This window comes from Polypterus senegalus, chromosome 5 (assembly GCF_016835505.1).
Source record: "Polypterus senegalus isolate Bchr_013 chromosome 5, ASM1683550v1, whole genome shotgun sequence".
Classification (NCBI taxonomy): Eukaryota; Metazoa; Chordata; class Cladistia; order Polypteriformes; family Polypteridae; genus Polypterus; species Polypterus senegalus.
The window spans coordinates 37555624-37579658 of NC_053158.1; the positions used below are offsets into that span (position 1 = coordinate 37555624).

The 24035-nt window shown below is 38.0% G+C and overlaps 1 long non-coding RNA gene across 2 annotated transcripts in view; it reads left to right on the top strand.

The window, feature by feature from the left end:
• LOC120530217 overlaps window positions 1-24035 on the top strand; it is a 390776-nt gene that overhangs the window by 81128 nt on the left and 285613 nt on the right. For both annotated transcript variants that reach the window (XR_005633924.1, XR_005633925.1), the window contains exon 2: window positions 14821-14886. This is a non-coding gene — a long non-coding RNA (uncharacterized LOC120530217). The remainder of the gene's footprint in view (window positions 1-14820; window positions 14887-24035) is intronic.

The window sequence follows — 24035 nt, forward strand, 5'->3', positions numbered from 1 at the left end:
TATGACAGCAGCAATCCAAGCTGTGAGAAAACAGTAAAAGGAGGCGTGTCAGACGTCGTGGTACATTTTCTGATGCAGCTAGACGAAAACAACTTTGTGACGCTGCCGCCAAATACACAAAACAATTACTTTGACAATCATGTTACATTATTTTTAAAATGTTTCCTTTTCTTTTTCATAACTTCTTTAACACACTACTTCTCCGCTGCTATATATATATATATATATATATATATATATATATATATATATATATATATATATATATATATATATAGAGATAGATAGATATGAGAACAACACTCATATCAATGACAAAACAATTACATTAACAATCATGTTACGTTATTTTTAAAATTTTTCTTTTTCGTACCTTCTTTAACACACTACTTCTCCGCTGTGAAGCGCGGATATTCTGCTAGTGTATATATATATATATAGCAAGTGGCCGCCAGTGAGCCCCAAACCCCAAATACAATCACAAAAGCACAGTCTGGGGAAATACTGCCTTAAAATTTTTATTAAGAAGAAAATTAAACCTTTTTAAACTGAGGGAAAATATACCAATTATTATTTGTTAAGGATCTCTTTGAAAACCACATTGTGAGTTCGGCCCTCCGGTTGTAATATGACCAAGCTGTGCGCTGAGCTTACTCTTGAGCATGCAATGTACAGTTGGCCATGTGAACAGTAATCTTGTTTCAAATCTCAAATCTGCTGTCATAATCGGTTTGAGTTTCATGGTTTGTTTCAATTACGACAGTATTTGTAGGACTTGTGTTGAAGAGACATTCGGCATCTGTCAAGCGTTGTAAGTATACAACATGTTTCATCGATAACTTTACATCCAGCTTTTGAGAGTTTAAACATTCATAAACATCAAAGTGTCCACTACTGAAAGTGTCACCTGTCAATCTAAGATGTTTAAGAGGCATTGGCAGTTGTCAAAAGGTGTAAAATATTTGGCCATTTCGGTACACTTGAAAGCGACAACTGAACAATTCACTTGCAGCCATCAACTCACATGCAGATGCATAGGTGAAGGGCTTAAGCATTTCACTCTTCTAGTGCTCCTGTGTAAAATAATTATCTCCTGTACCGTCATCAGTCCACACCTTGAACCTGTCCCAGTCATTCAATACATAAGACACAATGTTCCTCAAGAGTGAGCCTGATATGGCCGTGCAATATGTAACAAAGAGAATGGAAAAGGTAGGTGCCATCTCCGGGCATGGAAACCACTCGGTAAGTGACAGTTCTTTGATCGATGGTGATCACCTCGATAGACATGTTAATGGGGGTACGGTTGGAATTATAAAGGAAATGGGTACCTGAACAATGTAAAGTAAGTCTAAAATACCTACACAATAACTATAATCGTAATAAATGAACAATAAAACAGTAGCCGTCGATTAAATAAAAAGGCTATAGTTATCAGCAGGGAGACGTGAATCCCGTGGCGAAGCAAGGAAGGGAATGTAGAGACTGGAGCGACAGATGGCCTTATATAGGCAGGCAGCCAACAACGTGGGAGGCGTTAGGATGGGGGACCCACGCCGCCTCACACGGTGACCAAGCTGCAGGCTATGGACGTATATATGTACGTAAGTAGGATTTAGTTAGCGTTGGGAACCCGCATACCAAATTTCTTGAAGATGGGCCCATAAGTAACAAAGACCGTTGAAAAGTTCAATATGGCGGCTGACAGTGGCGTCATACCACCGAAATAAGTACGTACATTGGTTTCAGTTAGCGCAGGGAAGCCGCCTACCAAATTTCGTGAAGATGTGGCCATGAATAAGAAAGTTCAACATGGCGGACGTCGTTGAACGTTATGCGTAGAATTTCGAAATTAAACCTGATTAACTTTTGTAAGTAAGCTGTAAGGAATGAGCCTGCCAAATTTCAGCCTTCTACCTACACGGGAAGTTGGAGAATTAGTGACGTTGGAAAGTTCAATATGGAGGCTGACAGTGGCGTCATACCACCGAAATAAGTACGTACATCGGTTTTGGTTAGCGCAGGGAAGCCACCTACCAAATTTTGTGAAGATGGGGTCAGCCTTCTACCTACACGGGAAGTTGGAGAATTAGTGATGAGTGAGTGAGTGAGTGAGTGAGTGAGAGCTTTGCCTTTTATTAGTATAGATATATTGTAGCAGTAGGGGCACTATCGCTCCCTTGAACCCTCAGGTACCATGCCAAACACCAGGTAAAAGTCCAATAATTACTATTTTTATTATAATAATTATGTGCACCAAGCACCACCATTCCACACTACTAAGTAAATAATTAATACAACAATAATCAATCCTCCAACTCCCAGACACATTGCCCTCCTACCACCCAGCTCAGCTCACCATTTGGGAGCTCCCACAGTCCTTTTATAGTTCATGAACCGGAAGTGCTCCTTAACCTACAGTCCATGTGACTTCCTAGCACTTCCGGGTCAAATCAGAACTCTTCTATCTTCGTCACCCCTGAAGCACTTTATTCCTTGTGACCTGCAAGTACTTCCGGGCTGTAGGAAAACCAAATGTCGGTTTGCTTCCCGGGTCCTCCCTGTGTGGAGTTTGCATGTTCTCCCCGTGTCTGCATGGGTTTTCTCCGGGTGCTCTGATTACCTCCCAAAGACATGCAGGTTAGGTGCATTGGCGATCCTAAATTGTCCCTAGTGTGTGCTTGTTGTATGGGTGTGTGTGTGTGCCCTGCAGTGGGCTGGCGCCCTACCCGGGGTTTGTTTCCTGCCTTGGGCCCTGTGTGTTATTTATATGTATATTCTTATACACACACACACAGTAGAGTCTCGTTTATCCGACATAAACGGGCCGGCAGAACGTCGGATAAGCGAAAATGTTAGATAATGGCAGGTGTTAAGAAAAAGCCTATTAAACGTCAAACTATGTTATAATTTTACACATTATGAACCCAATAATCATGTTTTACAACAAAACAGAATAAATTAACTGAAAAAATGAACTCAGTTACAGAATTGTCTGGAGTTAAATACAATATGTACTATACTTAAAAAGTTCAGTCCTGCGATGATTTAAAGACATTTTTTATCGTATTCTGCTTTCCTGACGAGTGCCGTTTCTTCGCTGTCAATTCTCGCCATCTTTGCAGCATCATTATGTTGATTCCTGTAGATTCTTCTTGTTGCTCAATGTATTTAATTGCAGTTTCTAGAGCCTTAACTCTGTCACTCATAAAGTCAACATCTGTATGAGCGTATACTGTTTACTACAGCATTGTGACTACGTGTGTGTGTGTTTGTGCTGGGACGTGCGAGTCCCCGACTTGCACCCGAAAACTCGAAGCTAAATCTCAGTACTTTTAGCAACACCAGCTTTATTCAGCTTGAAACAGCAACAGCGTGGTTATTTATTTTAGCGGGATCTGCCACTCTGCTATACACAGACACAGTAGTCAGGCATGGTCGGGGGGGAAAGTAACACTGTGCCCTGCGCATTTATAATGTTCCTTGTTCCTTGCATCATCCCTCGATTGTAGGCGCTTATAGCATGTCCACGATCTTTTCAGATTGGCCTTTATGGTGAACTGCTGTAGTGCTGGGTGACTTTGATTGCTTTGGGATGCTCTTCCGCGTATCGTCCAGTTGGGTGGAATCCCACAAGAGTTTAGAAACTCACTCACACCAGCCATGATTCTTTTCAAAGGTAAAGTGCAGGTTAATTTGCTTTATTTATTTTTACTTTATATTATGTATTAATCATTTTTATATGAATAGTTTTGGATTGTGGAACAAATCATCTGAGTTACCATTATTTCTTATGGGGAAATTTGCATTGATATATTATACGAGTGCTTTGGACTGCGAGCACATTTCCAGAATGAATTATGCTCGCAAACCAAGGTTCCATTGTAATTAGCTGTCGGTAGAGTCGTGAGCAACAAAAAATAGACTACGCTCATGCTCGCAACTTGCAGTTCTTGTTGCCGATTGATGCATTTTATTTTTTTTTTTTGCTGTGGGACATCGGATAATATGGAATTTTGATAAAGCGAAGGTAGGATAAGCAAGACTCTACTGTGTATATAATATAATATAATATATTGTAATAATAATACGCCAAAGACATCATAAAGGTTGGGGGCAGCCACTCATATATTGTTTTTCCCAGCTGCAAAAGGGTTTGTTGTATCATAAATCTCAAGTGCATTTCACAGAGTCCAAACTAGAACTGGCTATAGTAGCCCAAGATGGAGGCTTTAAAGGCCTGGGGAGGAACTGATGTCATCAAAATGGCCGGAGCCAGAAGTGACGTCAGCAAAGGGGCTGGCTTCGGAAGCAATGTCAGCAAAGGGGCCGGCTTCGGAAGTGACGTCAGCAAAGGAGCCGTCTTTGGAAGCAATGTCCGCAAAGGGGCCGGCTTTGGAAGTGACGCCTTCTGAGGTGCCGTAACCTTGCAGGGTTTCCCGGGAAAGGTCTGTAGGGAACTGAGAAAGACAGTCAGCGCACTCCGCCACCCCCCGGTCAGATGTTTCATTACACTTACTCATGCCCATTAGCTGCCTCCTACTCACATGTGTATGACCATATATATATATATATATATATATATATATATATACACACAGTGGTACCTTGGTATACGTCCTTAATCCGCTCCAGATCCTTTGACTTATACCAGACAGGACATATACCAAACAAATTTTTTCCATAAGAAATAAAGGGAACATGATTAATCCGTTCCCATGAAAAAAAATTCTATTGTTATTGGCATATTATACATTAAAGGGGTTGTATAATATAATTTGAACACTGCTTAATACTAAAATACATAAATACAAAAGCAATTAGATGAAATAAATGAAAATTTAACCTCAATTTTTACTTTTTAATAACGTCTTTATTTTTCACAATCATAGATACCATCGTTCTCGGCATACGGTATGCAGCAGCCAAGTCCTAGATATGCATGCCACCTTCATACTTTTCAATAATCAATTCAAATTTACACAAAAAAAACACAAAATCACGTGAAAATTCACATAAAGTTATAGCGCGGGTTGTTCACTGAATGCTAGCAACTGGCATACTGACGCTTGTGGGCAGTCATGGCTTTGTCTCAAGAGAGGTAAACAAGGGTAGTGTAGTGTTCTCTAGATTGAAGTAGCGACACACTCAGAGTAACGTTTTGAATGCTGTTTATTTTGAACCATGTTTAACCAACTCTCCATATAGCATGCCTTCTAAACCATACCCCACCCTCTGGCAGAAATACATCTCATAAGACACAGACCATAGCAATCAACACTAGAACATAAAGCAATGGACAAAAGCATCATTGAACAATCATATACAACAGATAGCACGCGGGTTGTTCACTGAATGCTAGCAACTGCCGTAATAATGCTCGTGTGCAGTTGTGGCTTTGTCTCGAGAGAGGTAAACAAGGGTAGCACGCGAGTCATATTCCAAACAAAGTTCGTATACCAAGAAAAAATTTTCATGTCCAAACAGGACAATCTGATTGTATGGGTGGTTACCTACCAGGTAACGCTTGTGGTTGGTCTGCGAGCCTGCAAACATCCGCCACGGTGCCCTCTTTCAGTTGCGAGACACGTGTCGTGTACTCTTTGCATTATTTGACAGTAAAACTATTCAACCATTCTATGATCTGCTTCTCGCAACCAATAGTTATAATGGCAAGTCTGGTTATGGTCAGATGGCCAAGGAGGAGAGGAACATAAAAATTCCAAGAGGCAGCATGCTGGTAAAACTTCAGACCTGCAGGGGTTCAAAAGGCCACAGTACTGTACAGCACCCACTGGACATTCTAAAAATGTTAATGTGCTAAAGAAGTTCAATACAGTTTTGATGAACCATCCAAGAACATTAGATGCAGCATGTTTAGTGAAAAGTTGGAGAGTCTCCATTCCTTCCAACCTCTCAGGCAGCTGCAGAATACATTGATCAATAAAACACCAATGCAAAAAGCCATAAAAGAAAATGGACAATAGAAATGAGTGCATAATATTGGAGTAAAATTTAAATGAATTTATATAAAAGTGAATACCCACTGACTGATTTATTACTAGATCTCCTAAACCCCAAATCCTAGAATTTTGAAATTTGGAGGTTTGTTTTAGGGTCTAAGTGAGACATAAGAACGGATTTTGCGAAACTCCTACCTTATGGGGATGAAACTACCCCTTCAATATTAAAATAATTTATATCTCACAAATGGTTCATTTTTCTCAGAAATGTTGAAATATGTCAGTTTTATTTTGATTTATACTATTTTTTGCAATTAAAAAAAATCTCCTTTTAAATAATCACTCGTCTTAATTTATAAAACTAGGTGATCTTGTTTATTTCTAATACTCTTACTTCTTCCATATCTTAAAACAACTAAAATGTCTGTTTTTTTCATTATCTTCAGGAAATTACTACTCATCCATTCTGACTAACACATGGGAGGGTGTAGAGCCTCAGGAGTCATCTGGTGCTATAGATAAGTTAAGCTTTGTATATCTGCACAGCTGGGGTAGTTTACCTTGTGTGCTTTCAAAATAATCTGGCCTAACAGGAGCATGTCAACTGACATTAACAGCAGGGGCCCAAAAATGATCCTTCAAGTACACCACATGCAACATCCTGAATCTTGCATACGATTACAAAAGCTTACAAAGTATTTTCTACCTGCGATATAAGATTGAAACCAGTTGAAAACACTACCAGAGAGATCTGTTCATTGATGATTAATGACAATACTGTGGTCTATGGTGTCAAATGCTCTGCTCAAGTTTAAGAGAACAAAAACATTATCAGCATGGAGCCACAAGTCACTCGCTGCTTTAACCAATTTGCTTTATTTGCTATGATTTGGTTTAATACTCAAGTTAAAATGTATCAAAAATGGTGATTTATTCAAGTAATCAGCATGGGAAAGGAGCAATATAAATAAAATGTATTATTATTACTACTAATAACGGCACACTGCACGATAATGTGCAGTGAATACACTTGACTTGAGCATTCATAGTGTTCATACTCTTTCTCTGTACGTTTAGCATTTGTGTGCTCAGAGGTTGATGCGCTTGCTGCTTCCTGAGCAGCTCTTCTTTTCTCCACCCAAGTGGCCCGCTTCTTCTCTTCTTTTGTTGGCATCTTTAAAACTAATTTAGTGTTTGTGTTGCAATTAGTATGTTTTCCTTAATTTTTCACTAAACTGGCACTTGAGGCAGATTGAAGACTTAAGAATGATTTAAGATATGAAGAGGTAGGGGAATTTATGGTGAAGGTGGTAGGGATGAGAACGGCACCCATTGGCATTTGACATACGGCCGCCCTGCTGACTGCTGCCGAGAGTTGATTCTACAGTAAAATAAAATAAAAACAGGAATAACATTGGAGGTCAATCAACACCCCGAAAGCGTATAGTAGACGTCACGTAGTAATTGTGTACCAAATTTGAGGTCAATAGTTCAAACGGTTTGCGAGCTACAGGTGATTTAAAATTCTGGACAGACAAACGGACAACCATGGTAGCGTATTTATATAAGAAGATCATTTAGCTATTGAAAAAATAAAAGCTGTGGCTCTTTATTTAGCTACATTGCTTTCAGAAAGTATTCAGACCCACTCATGTTTTTCACATTCTAATATATTGCAGCCTTGTGCTAAGGTTAGGAATATGTACTGAGACTGCGCATTGCCGTATGTACCACACGACCAGCCACTTCAGGATCCCAAAATTGGACCCAAGTGCAGCCGTGCATCGGATGACACCTCAGTACCATACTAGTCTAAATGGAATGGAACAGTGTGAGGTTTTTTACAGTGGCTAGAGTGTCAATCCTGCCACCATCCCTCGAGTTCTCCCTGCAAGTCGGGAGGACATTCTTTCAGGGCTGGATGAAGATTAACATCAAACTCTGGATGGAGCAACTGCCAGTTAAGAGCATTGTGCTAAAATCATTTCCTTTATCCTTTATCAAATAACGCTCAATACCTAGAATGACAAAGCAAAAAACAGGATTTCAAAAATTTTTGCTATTGTTTTTAAAATTAAAAACTGAAACTTCACATTGACACACGTGTTCATACCCTCCCTCTTCTCTTTTCTTCATTGAAGCAACTTTTGCAGCGATTACAGCCTAGACTCTTCTTAAGCATTGCATGATAAGCTTCACGTCTATGGATGCCATATGTTTGAGTATTTTCTGCCATCTTTGTCCACAGATCCACTTAAGCTCTGTTGGCTTGGATGGAGATCATTGGTTGACAGCTCTTTTCAGGACTTTCCAGGGATGTTCAATTGGTTTCAAGTCTGGGCCCCAGCTAGGACACTCATTAGAACATTAGAACACTCCAGACGAGAACAGGCCATTCAGCCCAACAAAGCTCGCCAGTCCTATACACTTATTTCTTCCAAAAAAACATTGAGTCGACTTTTGCAAATCCCTAATGTCTTACTGTCTGCCATACTACTTGGTAGCTTATTCCAAGTGTCTATGGTTCTTTGTGTAAAGAAAAACGTCCTAATGTTTGTGCGAAATTTACCCTTAACAAGTTTCCAACTGTGTCCCCGTGTTCTTGATGAACTCATTTTAAAATACAAGTCTCGATCCACTGTACTAATTCCCTTTATAATTTTAAAAACTTCAATCATGTCACCTCTTAATCTTCTTTTGTTTAAACTGTATAGGCTCAGCTCTTTTAATCTTTCCTCATAATTCAACTCCTATAGCCCTAGAAAATTCCCAGAGTTTACCCTAAGCCACTAATCTGTTGTATTTGCTTTGTGCTTAAGGCCGTTGTCCTGTTATTTGAACCTTTGGCCCAATCTGAGGCCCTTAGCTTTCTGAAGCAGGCTTTTATTAAGGATTTCTCAGTACTTTCCTCCAATCAGCTTTCCTTCACCTCTGTCAAGTCATCCATTCCCTGCTGTTGAAAAACAACCCTACAACATTATACTGCTGCCACCATGCCTTACGTTTGGAATGGTATTGCTCAAGTCATGAGCAGTGCCTCAGTCTCTTCCAGACATGACATTTAGAATTGAGGCAAACAGTTCAATCTTGGTTTTATCATACCATAGAATCTTGTTTATCACAGTCTGAGAGTCCTTTAGGTGCCTTTTTGCCAACTCCAAGTAGGCTTTCATGTGTTGTCTGACCATTCTAAAATATAGCCTAGATTAATGGAGTATTGTAGTTGTGATTGTGAATGACCACTGGGTTCTTTGTCACCTCTCTTAACATGATCCTTATCCCCCAGTTGCTCAGTTTAACAAAGTGGTGAGATCCAAGAAATGCTGTGGTTGTTCTAAACTTCTTTCATTTAAGAATTATAAAGATCATTGTCCACATAGGTACCTACATTGCTGCAGGTTTGTTTTCTGTGCCTCAACATACTGTAATTCTGTCTCTAAGCTCTACTGGCAATTCGATTGACTTCATGGCTTTTAATTGCTCTGATGCACATTGTCAGCTGTGGAACCTTCTAAAGACAGTTGTGTGTCTTTCCTAATCATGTCCAACCAATTGAATTGACCACAGGTGGACTCCACAAAAGGTACAGAAACATCTCAACATAAAGCAATAGAATGGGATGCACCTGAGCCAAATTTCAACAGTAAAGGGTCTGAATACTTTTAGCAATGTGATCATTTTTAATAAATTTACAAAAATTCTCAATATTCTACTTTAGGATATTGAGTATTGTTCGATAAGGGGAAAAAACTTAATTTATTTTAGCATAAGGCTGCAACATAACAGATATGAAAAAGTGAAGGGGTCTGAATACTTTCTGAAATCGGTGCAATTTTGCAGTTTCTTGCCAAAGGTAACTGTGTAGTGAGTAATGTCTGCAATTCAAACCCTGACTCTCTCTGATTACATGTATTATAAGTAAGTTAAAATTACATTTGTGAATACTTAAATTTATAGTCATCATTTATACTATATTTATAGTAAATAGTATGTTTAAGACACCTGAAGTTTCTATGTTCGTATTTTAATAACTAATAAATGGTTGAATAAATGCAATATCCATTTGATTAAAGGTGAATTTGCCTTCCTAGACAGGACAGAATGTAATTTTAACAATTCTGCATTTTTTGATTCAAAATGCTCGATGCCATTTTCACAGGTGAAGTTTAATGATTTTTGTTTTATATATAAACTTTTATGTGTATCTTAAAGTTTATTTCTGGCAATAAAATAGTGTGAATTATTGATGTGACTGAATGTATCTGAAGCTGCTTAGCTTACCGTTGTATATCATTCTTCCTGCATGCATTCCAAAGAACTGGCACAATGAATACTTACAACATTTTATTTTAATGCATTAAGTAGTGTGATGAAGGAAAAAAATATTTGAAAACCTTTCATAAAACAAATTATACAAAACAAAAATCAAAAGAGTTAATAAATAACGCAAATGCTACAGATAATTTTGTTTATAATTATGAGCATGTCATCCGTCTAATCAATACTGCAGCATTTCTATTAATTCTGCCATGGATTTTTTTTGTCCTACTCATTTGAGTGATATCAATGCAGAGCAGATTATGTTATTAGCAAAGTTGGAATGATTAGCAGGTTTGAGAATGTATGTCCATGTATGCTAAGTAAACCCTTTATAACTTAAACTGTGCATTAAATATAAGTCTTAAATTAGTGTTGCTGGAAAAATCCTTTGAAAGCACTAATACATGAGCTGCATTTATTAACTTTCTTCCATTAATTTGACAAGCATTTATTAATTTAGTAATATTAATAATAATAATAATACATCCAGTGGATTTTTAAAACAAACATAAGAAAAACTATTTACTACATTTGACCTGATTTCCTTAAAGGCAGTGTAATAAAACAAAAAAAAAATGTCATACGGTACATAGTTGTAACTTTAGCAGTCCAAACATTTTTAACACTATTTTATATTGTCTATGCATCTAATTTATACATACCATCATGGGCTGGGAAAGGCGCCCCAGTGCCTGAATATCCCGGGAACCCAGCACTTCCGCCACACCAGGAAGTGCTGGGGGGAAGACGACAGGGGACACCCGGACGGCTTCCGGATGCGCAGCCGGCACTTCCGCCACACCGGGGCGTGGCTACGGAGGAATGCCGGGAAGCAGCTGGAGCCCATCCGGGTTCCTATTTAAGGGGCCGCCTCCCTCCAGTCATCAGCAGAAGTCAGGTGGAAGAGGCAGTGGAACTGTGTGGCCTGGACATTGGGGGAATCGGTGCTGAAGGCACTGGGGTTTGTGAGTGCACGAACATTGTAAATATTGTACATAAATGGGTGTGTTGGGTGAGAAACTGTTGTCCGTCTGTCTGTGTCCGGGCCAGCGTTCACAAAAGACAAATATGTTAACCTGCAGTATGATGTCACAATTTCAAGATCCCAGGTTAACAATTGTTTTGAAAGTTACGTTTATAAAAGCCGAGTGTGGACTTCAGGACAAAAAAACAACCCGAAGACTCCCTAGCAGTTTTAATATTTTCATGAACTTGGAGAGCACGTGGAACCAACTGTGCTTGCCACCCACTGGCTTTCAAAAGAAGAGATACTGGTGATACCATATCTTAGCCAGTCCTACTAATCTTTGTCTCGAGAAATTACCTCCAGATAGACAATGTTTATAGTGAAAACTTAATGCCTTGCCTCCATTGTTGAGGTGTTTCACTTGCACATTGTTGATCTGCAGCGTTTGCTTCCTTTCGACATTGTGTCTCTACATCTGTGTCATTAGCCCAATGCCGTTGTTGTGTGACAGCATTTGCTGCATACACTTCTCCTAGTGGCTGTGGTTGAGTGAGAGCAGAGTGGACTGCTCCATACACAAACACACAGGTCTTTCATTTATATGTGTCTAATCTTAAGATTTAATGTCTTTATTTCAATTTTTGAGTAGAGGTCTAATAACTGGGTGTATTGAAAGAGTAAATGGTAGTATCTACTAGCTCTGCTGTGTTCATCTCCAATCCTGGAGGGCCACACTTGACTGCAGGTTTTCCTTCCTAGCACTTAGCATGAGTCTTAAAGAGTGACTAACTTCTATTAATTGACTGATTTTTTTTCCTTCATTTTATTTGCCGTGTTTTTTAAGACTCATTCCTATGAACTGCTGCTTTATTTTTGTTAAATGGAAGCCAAATAAAAATTATACAACATGATCCAACTTTAAACCAGCTAGATCAAGATCCAATTAATTTCATTCCAACCAGTTTCTTAATTAGAAGCTGATTGTCATTTTTACTTATTCAATTTCATGGCTTGTTGGTGCTCTCATTCTGCCACACCAGATATTTTCTTTTTTCTAAGAACTTTGTCAAAATGCATCTGTATATTAATGAGACTTTCATCTATCTTTATTTTCACCAATCTATCCATTAGCCAACCCACTATATCCTAACTACAGGGTCACGGGGGCCTACTGGAACCAATCCCTTCAGGTATTGTACAGTATAATAAACACAGATTAGTTGGTCAAGTGTTACATTTTGCACTTCATTTTTGTTTAACTGACAGTTAAAGAAAAGAAAATGTTAAATAATTCAATAAAAATAAGGCAAAAGAATTTAAATGGCAGCAAAATAGGTCACTAATTATGAAAGTTTTTGCAATGAAAACCTGCAGCCACTGTGGCCCTCCAGGATCTGAGGTGAACACCTCTGTACTAACTAGTCAGGCTAGTACATCTTTTATGTGGCTTCTATAATTTCTTTTATGATCTTTAATTTCTCTCTTGACTGTTCTTCATAAAGCTTGCAACCTTCTTCTGCTTAAGTCATTTGGCCATAGGCATTGAAGAGGTGATGCTGTGATATTGCTGCCTAAGTGGTGTGCATCATACATGGACAGACATATGGCATAAAGGAGCCATTTTGGGATATAAGCGGGCCCTTGATTTCAAAAGTTTGAACTGTGCTGCTGTCAAAGACAGAGAATTTTCAGTTTCTAATGATAGGGTAGCCATTACATTTTGATGTTTAGGGTAAGCTAAGTTGGAAACCACTGGCAAGCTATGCTTCATGCAAGTCCCCTTTGCCTCTTATTTTTCTGCAACATAGTTTCCTTATGTGGCCCTGCTCTGTGTTTAAAAAGGTTAATTTCCTAATATTGACCTCACTTTGCTTCTGGCTGGTGTCTTTTGTTTTTTGTTTAGTAACAGTTTTGCTTTGTGGACGTTTTCAGAACATTAAAAATCAATTAAGCTAATTTTTGTCCACCCAGCTGAATTGTGACAATATTAATTATAATGGACTTTGTAAGCATCACAAGGGAGCCTTTTAAAGTAATTTTCCTTGAATGGAATCTAGGGTAAAACTTAAATTCCCTATTCAGCATTAAACTGAAAATTATGAAGATGTGTTTTGTGGAGGTTAAAATATTGAATTCCTATATTCTTGCATCTGAAAGCTATTTGGATTCAAACTATTTGAATTAATAACACCATTTTAATTTGTAATATTGGAATTCTTAGAATTGAGGACTTTTAAGTTACATCTTAAAAAAAGGAAACGAAAGAAACAATTAAAATTGAACCGATGAGGTCTGTAGCTGAAAGTGAAGAATAGCTTGTAAGCAATCTAGTTAGTGAGTCATTTGCTACATTAAGAGCATAATTGCTAACTCAGTTCTGCTTTTGTCTTCGTAGTCGAAGTTCAGTCTGTTATTGCAACATTAACGTTTTCTTTTGTACAACTGATGCTTAGTATTACATTGCCATCCAAAATACATACATGTGTATGAGCTACCTTCTTTTAATTTATGTCTACTGCAGATACTTTTTAATTTGGATGCACCATATTAATGGTATTCTTTCCTGTCACTACTTTTGTTTGAATAGTCTTATACTTATCAGACTTTGGGGATATACATTTTACAGTTGCAATGCACCTGCTCCAGAATGATGGCCCAATATTTATCTGTTAGTAGTTTCTTGAGGTGCCGCACAAATACGACTGTCATGTCATATGCACTACATTTATATGCATCTCCATTTTAAATTACTATAAACTAGCACAAGACCCTGCATCAGTGCGGGACTGTATGGGTGGCGTCATACAAAATAGACTTTCTGGAGCTTCTTCAAATCACCTCAATATCGTAATCTTTTTATTCTATTAAAAGTGCCTCTAACTCCTAGTTTCAACTTAGGATTGTTCATAAATGACAAATAAATTTTATTTCCCTATTACAATTTATGCTCCTCAAGTCTCCACCTTCATCCTTGGGGTGCTTCTTAAAACTAGGGAGTTAAACTAGTATGAATTAAACATAGTGCTACTGCAGGTCAGCTCGGCAGCCAGTTACTTTCTACTCCTGAATATAATGTGATTCACCTGCAAACGTTGCTCCTGCGCAGATGGAAAAAAAAACATCATAAAATCATCATACTTTAGAAATCAAGCTTTAAAAAATCCTCACAACTTCTCTGGGACAATTAAAACATGGTTATAGAAATAACAACATAATGAAATGATCATTTCAGACTGCATTAGCAATTGGCAAACCAAAACTGCATCCCAGTGATGATCGCATAGAGGAAAACAAATGCTATGAGTTGTTCTATCAAATGCTCTTTGAATCCAAGCATAAACTACCCATCCATTCCAACCTGCTATATCCTAACTACAGGGTTATGGGGGTCTGCTGGAGCCAATCCCAGCCAACACAGGACGCAAGGCAGGAAACAAACCCTGGGCAGGGCACCAGCCCACCGCAGAAGCATAAACTACTTTCAGTAATATAACTACACCCAACATCCTATGGTCCTAGTGTCAATTTCATGGTGTTACAAATTTCTTTTTTTGTTTTTCTTAATTGTAGCTGGGTTGATTTGAAACAAACAACTGGACGATCAGCATCATGAGCAAGAAGGACGTTTTCCTCAAGGTAATGTGGCAATATTCTATAGCTTGCATCTTTTTTAATCCGAATCTGAAACTTGAATGATTTGCAGAAATGCTTTAGTTCCCAATGAATATGGTGAGTGGCCCATTTGCTATGGAATAGCTCTCATCAGGTCTTCTAGGTACTCATCCTGGTGCATGTGTTTGTGGAGATGAGGTGACACTGTTTAGAAAAAAAACAATTAAAAGACACATTTAACTTTAAAATAATAGACCTAGTGACTATTGACCAGTAGAAGACAAGCTGGGAATTTTTAGCTTAGGAAGTATTATCATATTTATATAAAGTGATGGAGAGCAAACACTTATTATTTAGCTTTGATGCTTGCTTCTCCGATGTTTATTTCCTTAAACCAGGCATACACTGTGTGATTTTTAGCATGATTTTAAGCCAAATATATAGTCATCGATTGATTTCCTGAATTGGTCTAAGTTTCTGTTTACTTGGCTATTGTTTCATGTGTTGTGTGAACAGTCTCAAAGGTGATTTACTGATGTCACCATTAATCTGGTTGATTGGTATTGTATTTCGGTAAGTTCTAGAATAAGGGCAGGACATTGTACATTGGATATTGCTGTTGTGACAATTGTCATTTTCACTGTTTTGATTTCAAAAATCTAATTATCATACAGCAATGCACTTACAGCTAAATGGCCAATGACGAAAGTATCTTGGGAAGTGTTTACTGGAAAACCCCAAAATAAACCCACACAATAGTAAATTACATTATGCACCTCTAATTTTCTCTGTAAAATAGGGCAGACCATACTGTCCGTGCCTTTCCAAACACACACAAGTCCAATTACACCTTTTTCTTTTTTTTTGTAGTTTCAGAGAACAGTGGAGCATGAGTTTGTAACGCAGCTCTTTCCTTTGTTGACATTTTGAGAAGACTGTCTCCATTTTTTTTTCCTGAATGGGCAACATTTTACTGCAAAATCTGTCAGGACCATGTGCGTATATAGTCTGAGTACCCATGTTGTGACATGTCAAATGGACTGAGCATGCTCATACAATTTGAGCATATATACTGTATATGTATGTATGTATGTATGTATGTATGAATGTATGTGTGTGTTTATATGACTGGCAGCTCTATCATGCAGTGTGAGTAGCTTGACCATGATTTCCAAAAATCGTCCAGTGCATGCACAACCTTCAGGAATTGGTCCAGTTTTAGATACATAGATATATATACTGTAGATAGAACTTTACAATTTTATGTTGGAATTTGTACAGTATAAGGAATTAATGACTTTGGCACACCATCAAATTATTTTTAGACTGCTGTAGATCCTGCATAAGTAAATTCTAAAATATATAGGATTTGAGAATGTACAAATTATCTATTAAAATATTCAAAAGCAGTCTGGCAGATGTAAATAAGAATTAAATATAATTTCATATTTTAGAAAGGTTTTGTTACAATAAAAGGTGTAGTTTAATCAAACATCGTAATTGATGTCACTTGTCCCTATGCATGACATCAATGTAGCAACGCAGTTTTAAGAAAAACTGTTCACATGAAATATTGAGAATAAAATGTGTGCAAGCATAATGACTGAAAATGTGTTATTTGATTTGGCCTGTTGTTTAAGGATAAACTTTGGAAATTGTGGATTAGACTTAAGAAGTCATTCACAATGCCAGTTAAGAAACCTAAAACCAAATTTGTGCAAACCTGCAACGACTACACAATGTTTCAGAAAATGCACTCTCAGTGTGCCAGTACTTCATTTGGCAAATAAACCTCGGTGTCATTTATATAAAATTAATTCAGAAGTCAGCAGGGAGAGCTTGGCATTTTGCAGAATGCCTACTTTCTGCATCTTAAAAAGTGCTGAAGGAATGGTCTATCTCAGCTTACTGTGCTATACCTGGCTGCTTCTGCATTTCATAATAAGATCATTTGCACTTTCAACATGTGAATGTCAGTTTCCAAGTGCCATAGCTGATTGTTGCTTCAGCTGCCTCACTGCTGCCTGAATGTATTTGCTGAAAAAGAAAAAAAAAAATCAGAGAAGCTGTAATGAATAAACCTGTCATCTATTATATATCTTTTTAAAAGATAACTTACCCGAATTGAATCCTGTATTGCATGCTTCATCCATGGTAGAAACTTCTGATTGGTCCACATTACCATTTGTCAGAATTTTTAATAAAAGCTTGAAAAAGCTTTATTCTATGTAACTGCAGTTTCAGAAAAAAATAAAATAAAAAACAGGGTAAGACAGAGAGGCAGAGAGAGTTGAATGATTTGTTCATAGCCATACAATGAGTTATTCAGCTACTTGTCTCATGGTTTTCAATCCCAATTTTTTCTTTTGAAGTAAACAGGTCAAAATATGGCTTAAGGAAGCATGACTCATTTATTCAAAAAACACCAAACATGCCACTTCTCCCATATTCATAGTTTGTTTTTTTTTCCAGAAAAGACCTTAGTTGACATAAAATGTCTTAAGTTCATACTTCTTTCTGATTTATGGCTGCTCTGAGTCATTTTGCAGTTGCTTGCCAAATCTCTTTTGAGTGTTCAAATGAAATGAATGCACCAAAACAAAATAGCACCACTTCAGGATAGTTCACATGCTTGTGTTGGACACACGGCTCACATTTGCACCACCTCTTTGCAGAATACATATACTATATGCATTGAGTCTTTTTGGCCAAATTAAGTAGACTGAAAATGCAAGGATTAGTTAAATGATATTGGCCTGTTGCTGAGGTGTGAAATATGCGAAGGAGATCTCATTGTCCTAAAATGCCAGTTAACTCTTTCAGGGCTGATGTCGACTTTTGTCAAAAGAAGGAGTTGACGATGGTCATCGACTGTAAACTCTGACAAAACCAGCCGTTATGTTGGGCTCTCGTTGCTAGAAGGAAAGTTAGATTCATTGGTTTGACCAAGATTCCCTGCGCTGTCGTGAGTAGCAAGGCGTACACAATGGCAAAATTGGCACATGACATCTGGCGAGCGATCAAATCGAATGCGAAAAGCAAAATAATCCGTGGATGGTGCTTTGCCTATTATCTCTAAACTGGACTATGACTTGTCAGACTCAGATTTTGATACAAGTGATCGAAAATGAATGTGAGGGTCCAGCTTCAGCTGATCAGTGCCCAGCTAGTCATGGTTCTGACAATGTTTGCCAGGGAGTCCTGCCACTTAACAATGATAAGATGTAGAAACCAGATTGTAATGCACTGTGACCATGACCACCGCGGCTGTCCCAGCCACGTGAAGATAGCCTGGCAGCAAACTTGACAAACTGGCAGCCACAGCATGGAGCAACAGACGTTTTAGGTTGATTTCGGTGTGAAAGCATAATTATTTTGAAAGATATTCAGCCCTTAAAGAGTTAATATATAAATGCAATGTTCTATACTCTTTAAAACAGTGTCACTTTTATATTTGGGGAATAATGTTGGGAAAACACATCACCAATTCCAGCTGAACTGCATGGTTCATTTTAAAAGATGTGACAAATGTGTTTTGAATACGTTTCTTTACTGATGGGTAACTGTTACTGTAGAAATATTGTCAAAAGACTTTATATATTGTCTTGTATTCATCTCCTGACTTGTGCTTTTCAGTCCACTTTTTATGGAGTTGCTTGCAGTGTTCTTTTGTCTTCATTGTGTAAGTTAGTCCACCATACTGACTCACCACAAGTTGGCCCTTCTAGATAAGGTGCATTTAGACTACAGTCAACTAAAAACTCTTGACTGAATGGTCATCTCCATTTAACTAATTATGTGACTCCTAAGCTCGTAGCCACAGTGTGGGGCACCCACAATGGAGCTTTAGTGTATTTGATAACCATCTTTCATGAGCCTCTTTTGTCCTGTCCAGGACACCTCCGATTCTTCACTCGTCTGTTTACCCTATTGGTCAGTGCTGCATTTTGTGTACCCTGCCCCTACCTCATTTCTAGTGGTGGTTTTCATTTGCACCAATTGGCAATCCCCATCTCAGCACTGCACTGAAGATATATGTGTGAATTAGCATAGCCAACCCACTATGGTATTTTTTTGTAACATTTTATTGAATTTATTAAAAGCAACTACCAATCTATACAAACAAGTCAAAACCTGACAAAACTAAGTTTAAATCAACCCCGACCCATGAGAAAGAGAGCAAGGCCAACAGCCAGAGTACAACTAGGAGTAGACAAAAAAGGGGGAGAAAATTTAAGTGCTTATTCTAAAATGTTACTGATTAGATCCTGCCAGGTTTTTAGCAATTTTTGAACAGATCCTCTAAGTGAGAATTCTATTTTTTTCCAATTTCAAATACAGTAATCCCTCGCTATATCGCGCTTCGACTTTCACGGCTTCACTCTATCGCGGATTTTAAATGTAAGCATATCTAAATATATATCACGGGTTTTTGCGCTGGTTCGCGGATTTCTGCGGACAATGGGTATTTTAATTTATGGTACATGCTTCCTCAGTTTGTTTGCCCAGTTGATATCATACAAGGGACGCTATTGGCGGATGGCTTAGAAGCTACCCAATCAGAGCATGTATTACATATTAACTTAAACTCCTCAATGATATGATATGCTTCCCGCGCGGTGCTTGATTGTTTGCTTTTCTCTCTCTTTCACCCTCTCTGACATTCTCTGCGCCTGACGGAGGGGGTGTGAGCAGAGGGGCTGTTTGCACAGAGGATACGGACGCTCCTCTACAAAATGCCGCTTTATCGCGGTGGTTCGGCATACTTAAAAGCACGTATTGATTTTTTGATTGTTTGCTTTTATCTCACACTCTCTCTCTGACATTCTCTGCTCCTGACGGCACTCCTTTGAAGAGAAGATATGTTTGCATTCTTTTAATTGTGAGAAAGAACTGTCATCTCTGTCTTGTCATGGAACACAGTTTAAACTTTTGACTAAAGGGTGTTATTTCATATCTAGAGGGCTCTAATAATGTTAACAGTGTGGGAGAGTTTATAAGGGCTCAAAATATATAAAAATAACGATACAAACATATGGTTTCTACTTTGCGGATTTTCACCTCGAGGAGGGATTACTGTAGTATAGAACATCAGTTACCCACTGACCTAAAAAAGGTAGGCTAGGATTCTTCCAGTTGAGCAAGATAAGTCTATGTGCTAGCAGTGAAGTAAAGGTAATTACAGTTTGTTTTTCCTTCTCCACTTTAAGCCCAAACACAGCTGTTAGTGGATTAGGAGAGAATGTGACACTGAGGCCATCTGATAGGCTTTTAAAGATTTTGGTCCAAAATTATGTTAATTTGGTGCACACCCAAAACATGTTGCCCAATGAGGCTGGAGCTCGATTGCAACGTTCGCAGATTGAATCTTGCCCTGGAAACATTTTGGACAAATTTAAACGAGACAGATGTACTCGATAAAAGATTTTAAGTTGAATAATTGTATGCTTTACGCATATGGAGCACGAGTGAATTCTGTGCACAACTGCCTTTAACTTCTTTTCTGAAATGTTGAGTAAGAGATCCTTTTCCTACTGTACTCTGGGATCTTTGAAAGGAAGGGACTTTAAAATGTTTTATATATTACAGAATTGCTCTCTGATTCCTGAAGACTGATCAAAATTTCTTCCGGAATAAAAGTAGGTGGGAGGTGAGGAAAATTGGGTAGATTTTGTTTAGCAAAGTTTCTAATTTGGAGTTATTGGAAGTATTGTGTTGATCAAACGTTAAGTTTGTAGTGTAAATGTTCATAGGATGCAAAGACATAATCTATGTACAAATCTCTAAGAAGCTATCTCCTGCATGTTTTGTAAACATTAAAAACTGCATATGTTTGAGAGGGTAGAAAAAGGTGGTTCTCGTGCAGAGGGCCACAGATAAAAGCTTCTCTATCTTGAAGTACTTTCTACATTGGTTCCATATTCTGAGAGAGTGAAGCACAATTGGGTTGTTAGTGTATTGGCGATGACTTGTATTTATTGGGGTACAAAGCTAGGAATATAAAGAAGTACTGCAGGATTTTATCTCTATTGCAGACCAAGCCTGTGTATGTTCATCTATTTGTGTCAATGTCCAGGTATTTATAGCTTGTATATTTTCCGACCAGTAATAAAATTGAAAGTTAGGTAGAGCCATGCTATCTTCTGCCTTAGGTCTTTGTATGGTCGCCTTTGGATGCATGGATATTTTTAATTCCAAATAAATTATGTTATGATTGAATCTAAAATCTTATAAAATGGTTTGTTAATATTTATGGGGATTCTTTGAAATAGAAGAAAAAGCTTAGGGAGGATATTCATCTTGACAATGTTAATTTTTCCAGCTAAAGTGATATGAAAGGTTGTCCATCTGTGCAAGTCTTGCTTATGTTTTTCCATGCAGACAAATTTTGTTGATAAAGAGCTTTATGTTTACTTGTGATGGTTACCCCTAGGTATTTAAAATGATAAAAGGGAAGGTGTCCAATCTAATATTGTGTGCTAGAGAGTTCACGTTCACTGGAAAGAGCACACTTTTATTCAAATTAACTTTGACTCCAAAAATCTTTAGAAATTCTGCTAGTGCTGTTATGACTGCAGGCACAGTATTTTGTGGATTTGATATATATAGTACCATGTCATCTGCATTGATATATGATGTCCTCTGATAATCCCCTTTATCTCAAAAGCATTTTGAAAGTGAACTGCCGGTGGCTCAACGGCCATTGCAAATAGCAGTGGTGACAGGAGGCATCCTTGTCTAGTACCACGATCTAGTTTTGAAGTAGTCTGAAATAATGTTAATATGAAGCTTCTGGACTTGTATACAGTAGTTTGATCCATGCACACATGTTTGGACCAAACCCCAATTTCTTCAATGTAGTGAAAAAGGTAGTCCCATTCAACCATATCAAATGTTTTTTCTGTGTCAAATGATAATATCTCTGGGGTGTTAGACTTTGAGGGTGAATATATTACATTAAACAGGTGTTGAAGATTGGAAACTAAGGGCATGCCCTTAATAAATCCAGTTTGGTCTTGTGATATTATCGAAGAAAGTACTTTCTCAATCCATCTATCTAGAACTTTGGAGAGAATCTTAACATCATTATTCAAAAGTGAGATTGGTATGTATGATGCACATTATAATAAGTCCTTATTTTTCTTTGGAAAGATGGTAGTTAATGCTTGGTGAAAAGTTTGAGGCAGAATTTTATTGTCTCTGGCTTCTGTAAATGTTGCTAATAAAAGGGGAGCTGTGTTAATTGCTTAGGGATGTTGTTCTGCTGAAAGATGAACTGTCACCGCAGTCTGAGATCAAGAGCGCTCTGCAGCAGGTTTTCAGCCAGGATGTCTTTGTACGTTGCTGCAGTCATCTTTCCCTTTATCCCGAATAGTCTCCCAGTTCCTGCCCGCTGAAAAACATCCTGACAGCATGATGCTGCCACCACCATGCTTCACTGTAGGGATAGTATTGGTCTGGTGATGAGTGGTGCCTGGTTTCCTCCAAACGTGACGCCTGGCATTCACACCAAAGAGTTCAATCTTTGTCTCATCAGACCAGAGAATTTTGTTTCTCATGGTCTGAGAGTCCTTCAGGTGCATTTTGGCAAACTCCAGGCAGGCTGCCATATGCCTTTTACTAAGGAGTGGCTTTCATCTGGCAACTCTACCATACAGGCCTGATTGGTGGATTGCTGCAGAGATGGTTGTCCTTCTGGAAGGTTCTCCTCTCTCCACAGAGGACCTCTGGAGCTCTGACAGAGTGACCACCTGGTTCTTGGTCACCTCCCTAACTAAGGCCCGTCTCCCCTGATCGCTCAGTTTAGCTGGCCGGCCAGCTCTAGAAAGAGTCCTGGTGGTTTCAAACTTCTTCCACTTATGGATGATGGAGGCCACTGTACTCATTGGGACCTTCAAAGCAGCAGAACTTTTTCTGTAACCTTCCCCAGATTTGTGCCTCGAGACAATCCTGTCTTGGAGGTTTACAGACAATTCCTTTGACTTCATGCTTGGTTTGTGCTCTGACATGAACTGTCAACTGTGGGACCTTATATAGACAGGTGTATGCGTTTCCAAATCATGTCCAATCAACTGAATTTACTACAGGTGGACTCCAATTAAGCTGCAGAAACATCTCAAGGATGATCAGGGGAAACAAGATGCACCTGAGCTCAATTTTGAGCTTTATGGCAAAAGCTGTGAATGCTTATGTACATGTGCTTTCTCAATATTTTTTATTTTTAATAAATTTGCAAAAATCTCAAGTAAACTTTTTTCACGTTGTCATTATGGGGTGTTGTGTGTAGAATTCTGAGGAAAAAAATGAATTTAATCCGTTTTGGAATAAGGTTGTAACATAACAAAATGTGGAAAAAGTGATGCGCTGTGAATACTTTCTGGATGCACTGTATATGACTTAGTAGGCCTAATAATAAGAAACCACACTGCAAGCACTCACTTAAAAATGTTGTGTGTTGAATCATTCTGCTGTTTGATTGGGCTGGACTACTGTTAGGTGTTCAACTGTAATATATTAAATAAGATCACTCCAAATTTGTTTCTTGTTTTGTAATTATTTTTATAATTTTTTAATCTAAATACTGATTGATGTTGCTAATCTATTTTGTTCTAGTTTGACAAAAAATTACCAAAATAGTTTGTCAATACATTTAAAATTGTGGAGTTGAAGGAGGTTTATAATGAGCAAACATCAGATTTGAAGTTTGGAAACATCCACCACTGTACATATTATAAATACATAATTCAGTATTTTTATCAGCCAGTATGACTGCATTTTAAATAATGTAATAAAGCCAAACAATCTCTACAAAATAATGGTGAGAATTTATTTTCTGATTTTATTTTGTGCCACAGTGAAGGCGCTGTCTTCCTCCTCAAAGTAATTAGGCTGGCTGCTTATTTACATTCAAGAACATACTGCTTTCGGTGTATGTGATCTTGTTAGTCCTTTTAATAAATCAACAAATCTTTATTTTTTTTCTTCATTGTTATATTTTCATGTCATTAGCAGCAGTGTTTCTAATTTAACATTCACTATTAGAATGGAAGCTAGGACAAATTTTTTTGTCATCTAATTAAAGCTTTGTTTTATTACTTATTTAAGAAAAAAAAAGAAAAATGTGTTCAGCAGAACTGATCTGGAATATGAAATATGTAATGCGTGAAAGTCCA